The sequence below is a fragment of the Saccopteryx leptura genome, chromosome 1 (assembly GCF_036850995.1).
Source record: "Saccopteryx leptura isolate mSacLep1 chromosome 1, mSacLep1_pri_phased_curated, whole genome shotgun sequence".
Taxonomy (NCBI): Eukaryota; Metazoa; Chordata; class Mammalia; order Chiroptera; family Emballonuridae; genus Saccopteryx; species Saccopteryx leptura.
In genome coordinates, this window is record NC_089503.1 from 125,212,672 (window position 1) to 125,223,989 (window position 11,318).

General features: G+C 42.4%; 1 long non-coding RNA gene across 1 annotated transcript; it reads left to right on the plus strand.

Annotated features, from left to right (window-relative positions):
* The first annotated feature begins 3,986 nt into the window (after nucleotides 1-3,986).
* Nucleotides 3,987-6,045, plus strand: LOC136399408 (uncharacterized). The gene is made up of 3 exons (XR_010750153.1): nucleotides 3,987-4,336; nucleotides 4,463-4,727; nucleotides 5,438-6,045. It is a non-coding gene; the product is annotated as an uncharacterized lncRNA (long non-coding RNA).
* The last annotated feature ends 5,273 nt before the right edge of the window (nucleotides 6,046-11,318 follow it).

Consider the following 11,318-nt stretch of genomic DNA (forward strand, 5'->3'; position numbering starts at 1 on the left):
CAGGTTAGGGTCATGCTCCATGCTGTCTTCCAGTGGAAGGAGACCAAAGGACAGCACTTTCATTCCCAGGTCAGAGGCTTCGCTTAAACCCCTGGTCGGCAAACTGCGGCTCGCGAGCCACATGCGGCTCTTTGGCCCCTTGAGTGTGGCTCTGCCACAAAATACCACGAGTGGGCGCTACCTCGATAAGGAATGTACCTGCCTATATAGTTTAAGTTTAAAAAATTTGGCTCTCAAAAAAAATGTCAATCGTTGTACTGTTGATATTTGGCTCTGTTGACTAATGAGTTTGCCGACCGCTGGTTAGACCATGCTCAGGATGCCCTCCATTTCCTGCTGCTGAGTTTGTTGTACCTTGCAGTGTTTCTTATCTACCTCAGCAAGTGCTCCACTGCACCCATCAGTGACATGTGCTCAACCAACCTGGGCTGACCCATTATTTACTTGGGCAGTTATTCAATCTCTAAACCTCAGTTTTCTTTTTTGTTGTTGTTGTTTTTTGTTTTTGTGTGTGTGTGTGGCAGAGACAGAGATAGAGGGACAGATAGGGACAGACAGACAAGAAGGCAGAGAGATGAAAAGCATCAATTCTTCGTGTGGCTCCTTAGTCTCCTTATTCATTGATTGTTTTCTCATATGTGCCTTGATGGGGTGGGGGATGACTGCAGCAGGGCGAGTGTCCCCTTGCTCAAGCCAGTGACCCTGGGCTCAAACCAGCAACCTTGGGCTTCAAGCCAGTGACCTTTGGGCTCAAGCAAGCGACCATGGGATCATGTCTATGATCCCACACTCAATCCAGCGACCCCGCGCTCAAGCTGGTGAGCCCATGCTCAAGCCAGCCACCTCAGGGTTTTGAACCTGGCTCCTCTGTGTCCCAGTCTGATGCTTTATTCACTGCACCACCTCCTGGTCAGGCTGAACCTCAGTTTTCTTATCTGTGAAATGTAACCGAATCTTCCATCTGGGGTTGTAAGCTTCAAATAAGATAATTGTGCTCAATTAAAATACATGGAAGCTATTTTTTCAATAGTAATATTAAACATATTTGACAACCAGACTAGCACAGGTACTAATCAGTTGAAAAGAATACCAGCCTAAAAAAAGCCTTAAATGGCTGTAACAATGCGTCCCAGATGAAGTCAGCCCCAGCTACTAACATTATCATCACTTTTATCATCATTATCCATCACTTCTCTTTATTTCTCTAAACTCTCAGTAAACATCTTTGTAGTTTAGCAGTTAAATTGCTACTAGGTAAGAAAATTATGAGGTACATGAGGATCAATCATGTTTTACACAGCTTTGTATTTCCTATAAGATTAGTGTCATGTTTGGAAATATTTATCCATTATCTTGGGCCAAGTAAATTCTCTTCCCACAAACACCCTCAGTTTTTTTTATATTTGCTCATGTCAAGGCCACAGTATTTTCAAAATGCACATAAAAGTGTTTGTTAAAGTAAAAAATGCACATATCTTTGATCCAGCATTATTTCTGGACATTATCTGTTAGAAATACAATAGTCAATGTACAAGAATGTAGGCAAATAGGTGATCATTGCAATTTCTTCTGAAATGACATACTGGTGACATATTTCTAAATCCTAGATGACTCGGTGCATTATAGAACCTCCCTGCCATGGGCTTCTATGTAAATGTTAATAATGAGGTCAACAACACATATATTCAAAAGATACTGTATCAGTCAACTTAGGCTGTTATAACAGAACACCACTGATAAGCAACTTAAAAAACAAACATTTATTTTTCACAGTTCTAGAGCTGGAGGTCTGATATGAGAGCGCTAGCATGGTCAGGTTCTCCATGAATGTCTTTTTCCTGGTTCACACACAGCCACTTTCTGTGTGCTCACATGTTGAAAAAGAGAAAGCTATGGTCCCTTCATTTTCTCATAAGGGCCCTAATCCCATCATTGGGGCTCTACCCCCATGATCTCATCTAAACCTGATTACCCCCCAAATACAATTACTTTAAGGATTAGGGTTTCAACATGCAATTTTTAGGAGGGTACCACCATTTAGTGAGTCCAAAGAAGATGGCTATGATGTGGCCAAGTGTAAAAAGCAAATTAATGAATATTGAAAAAAGCAAATTAATTTAGTATAATATGCTAAACATAAAAGATACACTCACATGTTTGTATAATTAAGAAAAGAGTATGGGGGGGAAATGTGTCAACTGTTAATGATGATTATATCGGGATAGAGTTAGAAAAAGCTATGGGAACATTTTTTAATTTGACTTTAGGCTCTTCTGCAGTGTTTAAACTTTTACCAGGAGCATGTATTACTTTTGAATTTCCCATAACTGACAAAAAGATTAAAAAGCATGAACCTGTTATCTACAACAACTATATTGCTCATTCCCGACTAGTATGCAATTCCCCCTGGAGATTTGGTCTCTTGAAAACATATTTCTTAAAGAGCAGCAGCTGAAAATGTCTATACTCCAAGTACCATGATGGAAGGCCAGCTGGTGTCTCCTACTCACACCCAGGTAAAAAGTCAGTCACATCATGATTTCAGGCCTGAGGTGGGCCCCCCTGTCCAGGCTGGAGTCAGGAAGCAGACTGCAGAGCCTGAGGGTACAGTGCACATCTCAAGAGAAGTATCCTTTAGAAGATGAGAGCCAGTGATGAGGACTGCCAAAGCAATTACAACTTTCTCAACAAGAGGGACTTAGGTAATTGCAGTGGATGAACTGTTTTATTTAGATTCACAACTGAATCATGATTGAAAATGGTTGGCCACATAATTACAAAGTTTGGGCTCCTGGATGATGAATTAGATGCAGTGGCTTCATTCTATATATGTCCTACTTAAAGCCACATTGCCTAAAATAGAGCCCTTTACAAATGAATTACACTGTGCACTAGAGAATGGAAGAATAGATTAAATTGAAAATGTATCCAAAAAATCCATTTTTTTTCCCTCTGACTGATCTTGCCAAAAGTTTAAAACTTGTACTAATATTAGGCTCTTGAAGTACTCTTGGTCTAAACTCAAAATATAGGTCACAAATCATGGTATAAAATCCTTTTAGAAAACTGAATTCTTTCTGAGTGTGAGGGAAGAGCGCTAACATTTCACAGATCCACAGAAGTGACATGACCTTCAGAGGCCGTCTGTGCAGCCATCTCACCCCAGGGTCAGCATGCCCTTCAGACCCAGTCACCCCCAGAATCACAGCTAGCTAATGTTCTCCTTCCCTTTTCTTTCTTTTTAAAAAAATTTTACACACATAATATAAAATTTACCATCTCAACCATTTTAAGTGTACAGATCTTAATGTTAAATATATTCTTATTGTTGTGCAACCAATCTCCAGAGCTTTCTTATCCTGCTAAACTGAAACTCTACACTCACTGAACAACAGCTCCTCCATTCCTCCTTTCTCTGCCCCTGGTAGCCACGCCCCCATTCTACTTTCTGTTTCTATAACTTTGCTCTAGATACCTCCTCTGCATGGACTCACACAACATTCCATCTTGGCTTCTTTCACTGAGCGTCACGTCTTCAAGTTTCATCTATGTGGTTTCCTTCATTTTTACTCTTGAAAAATATTTCATTATATAGATAGACCACCCTTTCTTTATCCATTCATCAACTGATGGGCACCAGGGTTGCTTCCACCTTTTGGCCATTGTGAATAATACTGCTATGAACACGGGGTACTAACCTTTGAGACACTGCTCTCAAGTCTTTTGAATAAATACCCAGAGGTGAAATTGTTTGCTTATATGGTAATTCTATTTTTAGTAGTTAGAGGAACTTCCATATTGTTTTTCCATACCTTCTTTTTTCCTTTTAATTAAATTAGATCTGTTATGTTTTATTTTGGCAATGAAAATTTTTATGCTCATGGCAAAAGTTGTCAAAAGTGGAAAATGAATATGACTGGTAATTCCTCTACCCAGCAAAAACTAATGTCAATGTAGCACTGTTAGATTCAAGGAGTACTGACATGCTGGGGCTGCCAAGAGCGTACAAGGTCCCTGTGACGCTGAGAACAAAGAGTTCAGCAACATCCTGCATTGAGTCAGAGACCCTTATCAGAAGTTTATGTTTGAAATTCTCCACTGAGTAATACCCCCCCTGTAACTGCACACAACCTCCCTAGCCAATGACTAACAGCCACATCAGCTTCTGTATGATGCTTGCTCATCCTAGATAGCCACCCTATAAAAAGGAGCCATTTTAGAAGCTCGGGGCTGCAGTGCTCCAGTCTCTTCGGAGGCGTGGGTTGCCTGCAGTCCCTGCGCAGGTTTGGGGGGCTGCAGTGTTCCCCTGTGTGGGTTACCTGCAGTCCCTGCACAGGTTTGGGGGGCTGCAGTACTCCAGTCTCTTTGGAGGCGTGGGTTGCCTGCAGTCCCTGTGCAGGTTTGGGGGGCTGCAGTGCTCCAGTCTCTTCAGAGGCGTGGGTTGCCTACAGTCCCTGCGCAGGTTTGGGGGGCTGCAGTGCTCCCTTGCATGGGTTGCCTGCAGTCCCTGTGCAGGTCTGCAATAAAACTTATAAAATTTACTTTGTGTCTGCTGTGGCCTGTCTCCTAGGATGTAACAAATGGAGGCCCCAGCGAGATTGGCTGTGTAAGACCCCTCCTCACGGAGTGGGCTGCAGCAGACATTGGTAGCTGGCCAGCCTCCGGCAGTTGCTGTTTGGAAACTGAATTTGGCTGATTCGAAACATTTGGAGTCTTGAGACTGTTTAGTAAAGAAGCTTCCTCTTTGAATATTTGGAAACAGAGCTCTGGTTAGAAAAGGGTGTAATGGAGCAGGCGGGACGCCACCTGATTTTTCCTCACCCAGTTGGTTGGGGGACGCAGGATGCTGCCTTCTCCCTTTGGTTTTGGTTTAGAAGTTTTGTTTGTTTTGAGTGCATATTTGGTTTGTTTGTCTGCTACTGAAATGGCCAACTTAAGAGCAGACTGGCCAAACCAAGGATTTCTAGACCCATAGAAAACATAGAGAGTCTAGCGTACTATCACCAGCACCCACCCGCAGGCAGGTGGCACGGTCAGTGTGCAGCCCAGTATAGCAGCAGAGGTAGAGAAAGAAAAGGCAGCCAGGCTGCAGCTGGCTGCAGGAGAAATGGCAGGCTCCCCTCACAGTTTCAGGCACTTGCCCCTCCCCCTTGGGCACCGGCTCAAGGGCTGCACCACTGCTTAGTCAGGCGAAAGATAACAGCGCAGTAAGCTAGAGGCTATCATCACCTTGCTACAGCCCTCTGCCATCCTCTGCTTTGGCTCCGGGGAATCCCCGCCTCCTATCTGGAGTTAGACCCGAGGAGAAGATTTAGGGAATACGGCCCCTTCTAAACCCACTGCTTTAGCCATAATAGAATTGTATAGCCTGTCAAGTACAAAGACTTCCTTTTTGTACCAAGGATCTGTTGTTGTATTCCCAATTTTGCTCTCTTAGTCAAGCCCCTCAGTGAGATCTTCTGAGCATGGCTTTTAAGGTCTATAATGACCAAGGAAGTAACAGAAAAGGCAAATAAGGCCCAAAAGAAGTCAGGAAATACCAACTTTTGGCTCCAGCGCCCTAAGGCGCTTCATAGCATGTCATCAAGGCCCTGCTCCAGAGTGGAAAGAAAGGTCATTGAACTGAAGCCTGCCAGGCTTTCTGGCCCCACCGGTTGACACACCTGTGCTGTGGAAAGAGGGACATAAGAAGGTAAGCTGCCCCCTTGCTCCATGGAGGGAGGGTTCAGTCTCTTCTAGCCCTGCTCCAGCTACCTGTGACCTGACCTTGCCCAGCGTGCTGGGAATTGCCACTGAAGGCATAAGGACATCGTTCACGAGCCTAAGGTATTTCTTCCAAGTAGCAGATAAGCTAATCTCATTTCTTGTAAACACAAGGGCCATCTACTATGCCTTGCTTGAATATTTAAGTTTTATTTATCCCTCAAAGATCTCTACTGTGGGTATTGACAGTCTGGTTTTATTGCTTTATGTTTAGTATCTCCTTTGTTTCTCTTATCTCAATGCCCCATGCCTATTATAGGCTGGGACTTGTTGCTAATTCCAGCTAGAAGCAGTGGTCACTAGGACTTAAACTCTAACTGCAAAGTGTAGAAATGTAACACCCTTTCCCTAAGTACTTACAGGTTTTATAGGTTACTGAGAAAACTGTTCAAAGACTGCTCAAGAGGCACTTCTAGCAGTACACCACCCAAGGACTGACTCCCACCTAGACGGGTCCAGACACCATGAACCTGACCACTCCCACTACTGCCAAGGTAGAAGGCATACCCGCCTGGGTCCACCGCAGCCAGCTGAAGCTTGCAGTCCCAGCAGAAACACCTTTGTGGACAGCGAAGACTGACCCCACCAACCCTTGTAAGCTGACCCTGAGAAGGACCGCATGCTCTGCTTCAGCCACAAACCAGAAGTTAACTGGTCCACGCATTAGACTTTAGGGAGGGAAGGAAACTAAGGTAAAGGAAAGCCAAGTAATTCATCTTAAGGTTTGATGCATGTACTGCTATGAGTCATACAGAAAGGGAGTGTAAGTCCCTTGGCTGAGAGAGAAGCTACAAGGTAAGTGAAAGTTATGTATGTGCTCATAGCTACCACTATAGAATAATCTGTGAATATTGGTCATGTGTCCAATAGGCTGCTTATGAAAAGGACACCTCCAAAAGCAATCTTTAAAAGAGGATTACTTAGTACTAACTTAGTCTTTGCTGAGGTTAAGGTTTTTAGGATATAAGAATTCTGATAAATTAGAAAGGAATTGTATGGTTTTGATAATAGAAGGTATAAGGTGTAGAGGTACTTTTGAAAAGAAAAGGAAAAGCAAGTTGTTATGAAGGCCAGTTATTCCTGGATAAGAAAGTGCATAAAAGTTGAAGGTTTGTGTAAGTTGCAGAAGGTTTGTGTAAGTTGCAGAAGGTTTGTGCAAGTTGTAAGAAGTTAGTACAGAGAAGAAAAATGCAAGGCAGAAAGAAATTAGTCCGTAAAGCTTGTAGTACTAAGGGCACACTATCAGCATGCCAGCACATACTAGGGAGGACCCCAGACCTAATTAGCTTATAGCTACAGCTAAAGTAGAAAATTCTCATGAGCCCCAGCCTTATACCATTCTCCCCACTGATGAAGAATCAAGGATTTGATTTATGTCCAAAAGAGATGGGGGAATGTTAGATTCAAGGGGTACTGACATGCTGGGGCTGCCAAGAGTGTACAAGGTTCCTGTGACGCTGAGAACAAAGAGTTCAGCAACATCCTGCATTGAGTCAGAGACCCTTATCAGAAGTTTATGTTTGAAATTCTCCACTGAGTAATACCCCCCCTGTAACTGCACACGACCTCCCTAGCCAATGACTAACAGCCACATCAGCTTCTGTATGATGCTTGCTCATCCTAGATAGCCACCCTATAAAAAGGAGTCATTTTAGAAGCTCGGGGCTGCAGTGCTCCAGTCTCTTCGGAGGCGTGGGTTGCCTGCAGTCCCTGCGCAGGTTTGGGGGGCTGCAGTGTTCCCCTGTGTGGGTTACCTGCAGTCCCTGCACAGGTTTGGGGGCTGCAGTGCTCCAGTCTCTTCGGAGGCGTGGGTTGCCTGCAGTCCCTGTGCAGTTTGGGGGGCTGCAGTGCTCCAGTCTCTTCGGAGGCGTGGGTTGCCTGCAGTCCCTGTGCAGTTTGGGGGGCTGCAGTGCTCCAGTCTCTTCAGAGGCGTGGGTTGTCTACAGTCCCTGAGCAGGTTTGGGGGGGCTGCAGTGCTCCCTTGCATGGGTTGCCTGCAGTCCCTGTGCAGGTCTGCAATAAAACTTATAAAATTTACTTTGGGTCTGCTGTAGTCTTTCTCACTAGGATGTAACAGCACATTGCCTTCAGATTTTATATATTTATCCTAAGTTATTACCTGATTCCTCATAATCAAAATATTTTAAAAGAAAATAAATACCATAATAATAACCAGAAAAATGTCCTCCAGGTGATTCTAATGTGAAGCCAGTGAGTAGGTGGACTGTCCACACTCCCAGCCGAGGCCAGCCCACACTGGTCCCTGGATCCTGTCCTCACTGCTTCAGAATGTGGCTCCTGACATTAGCAATTCTCTCTCTAACCCACCATTCCCATCACTATGACTCAGACATACTGCTATCTCTCCCATCTCCCTGACCTGCAAAATCCTTTCCTTGATTCACTCTTTTTTTTTTTAAACACTTATTTATTGATTTTTAGTGAGAGAGGCAGAGACAGAGAAAGAGACAGGAATATCGATCTCTTCCTATATGTGCCCTGACCGGGGATCGAAGTGACAACCTCTGTGCGAATCACGCTCTAATCAGCAGAGCTATCAGACCAGGGCACTCACTTTTGTGTCTAAAATCTGTCTCATTTCTCTGCTCCTCTTCATAAGAAAACTCATTAAAAGAACTGTCTACTCGTTCTCCTTTTCCTCTCTCATTGCATTAAGACTTCCTGCACCTCCTCCCCAGGGGTGTTGCCCTTGTCCAGTGATTTGGGGCAGCCAATTCAGTAGCCTTCCTCAGTCCTTACCTTATTCTGTCTTTTAGTGCTAAATCGTCTCTCCATTCTTCCCAAGTCACTTCCTCCACTTGGCATCCAGGTAAGCATTTTCTCTTGGTATTCCTCCCTCCACAGTCCCCTGTGTCCCAATTTATGGTGTGCATTCCCCCATGTCTCTCCGGCTGGTCCAGATACAGGATCAGCAGCTGCTCCCTCCGCCCAGAGCTCCCTTCCCTTGGGCAACCGTACCACTTTCTACAGGTCTCAGTGACTCTCTGATCTCTCTCCAGTATCTGTTCTTCCTCTGGCACTTACCTGCTTGTTCCCATCTATCTTTCCCCTCTAGAAAGTGACTTTCAGGTAAACCTTACTTTTGTCCACCTTTTGCTGTATCCTCTGTTCCCACAAATCCCTGCATATAGATTAAGTGCCTGATAGTTATTGTCCATGCACTGTTTTTAGGGAAAGTTATGCCAACACAGTTTAGGATTCATTATTTTTAAAAATAGTGCTTAGTTGCCATTATATGTTTTTTCTTAATCCCTTCACCTTTCTCACTCAGCTCCCAATCCCCACTCCCTTGACAGCTATCTGTCTCTGTGTCTACGAATTGGTTTCTGTTTTGTTTGTTAGTTTATTTCATTCATTAGGTTTACATACCAGTGAAATCATATGATACGTGTCTTTCTCTGACTGGCTTACTTCACAACGTAATAATCTCTGTTTAAGAATAAAATATACAATATCTCTCATCCTGAGGTGGCAAGACTTAATTTCAGAAATGCATCATATTACAGAACCTGCATTCTCACCACTACTATATCTTAGACATCTTCCTGTGTCCATAAACAATCTTACATCATCATTTTGATGCCTGAAGGACTGCACAATATGGATAGACCTTCACAGTAATGACAATGACAGCTGTAAAAATTTATAGAGTACTTATAATATGTCAGGCATTTTGTTAAACACTTAACATGCATTGCTCCATTTAATTCTCACCACTCTGAGGTGCGATTAATCATGTCTGTGACACTCATGAAGAAGTCGTGGTGCAGGAAGTGATCTGCCTGGAACTCAAACCCCGGCCTGTCTGACTCCGGCGTGCCCTCTCTCACACCACACTCTGCTGCCCACACACCTACTCTTGTCTCCATTTCCCTGGTGATGAACTTCTAGAAATATAATTTCTGTGTCAAAGCATGTGAATGAGCTGACTTTTGAATCATACAAATTCTTTTCCAAATTTGTTGAGAGTTTCTGTTGCTTATTTCCCATAACTTAGCCATCCTTGGGTAGTTCGTTATTGCTTCAATATGCATTTTTATAGCTGCTATTTTAATATTTCTTCCTTTATAAATTATTTGCTTGTGAACTTGACTTGTATTTCTATTGAAGTATATCTTTTCCTTATATCTTAGAAGCTCTAGATTTGAACAGTTCATCCCTTACTAATATTACTCCTAATTTATTTTTCTTTATGAAGTCCAATCTTTTCTTTGGTGGTTTCTAGTTTTGAACCCAGGATCATTGACATAATCACTGAAGTTTTGTTCAGTCATTGGAGGTTTTTTCTTTACATTAAAATATTTAATTCTTCTGATAGTGTAGGGGAGGTGAAAATTGTGGGGTAGGATCCATATTTTCTTATTTCTAAATTTTTAGCCAAAAACTTCAATTTTATACAATATATCTTTTCTCTAATGATTTGAGATGCCATTTTTTGTCATGTATACCCGAGTCTTCCAGAGTCACCATTTCAGTGATCAATCTTCTTTTATTGCATTGACACTGTACTGATTTAAATGAGTAATAAAACAATTTGATATCTGGTAGGACTAGTTGCACTCCCTTTCACTTTTTTAAAAAATCATGTTTTCTTTTGTATTTATATTATTTTTAAATATAGAGAGGGAATAACTTTAGGTTTTGAATTTACAGAACAACTTAGACAAAATTTTATTTTTCCAAGTTAGGTCTTCGTATCTAAAGAAAATGTATATATCTCTTTATTTATTCAAGCCTTCATTTCTATATTTTTTAAAAAGTGTTTTAGTTTTTTTTTTACACAAGTGCTGCACCACATTACTTGTTAGTATTTTGCCTAAAGAATTTTGTCACTGCTATTGTGAATGGTATTTAGTCTTTCTATTATATTTTCTATATATTGATTATTGAAGTAATAAAAAGATAAATTATTGCCCAGACAAGCATTCCAGTGAGGATATGAAACAATGAGAACTCGGCTACCTGCTGGTTCAAACAGGAATCAAACGCAATTGGGCTCAGTCTAAAAAGGTGGAGGTATAGCATTCTCCCAGGTCCTGGGATGTACTCTAGATCCCTGGGGTCTGGAGAAACACTCAAGATTTGTGGAAAGGGAGCATGTGCATGAGTGTTCCTGACAGCAGTGATGGGGGAAATAGAGCTGTGCTCATGCACTAGAACAACTAATACATAGCAATGAGATGCACGTGGTCGAGCCTCAGGCACCAGTCAGGTGCACCCCATGCACACGGTGCTGACCCAAACAGGCAGGCCAAAAAGGAACCCTTTCTGTAGGATGCCTTTTCGATGAAGCATCAAACAAACAGTAATGGAATTTGAGAGTACATGCATATTTAATAAAAGTATTAAAAATCACATAGAATGACAAACATCAAGTTCACCATGAGGATTACCTTTGAGGCAAGGATGTGATCAGGAGGAAAATACACAAGGCTACAACTGCTTCAGCAACTTTTTATTTCTTAAGCTAGGGTACACAGGTGCTTATCTAGTTCTCCAATGTCGTTCTGTGTGTCTGAAATATTTTATACTAA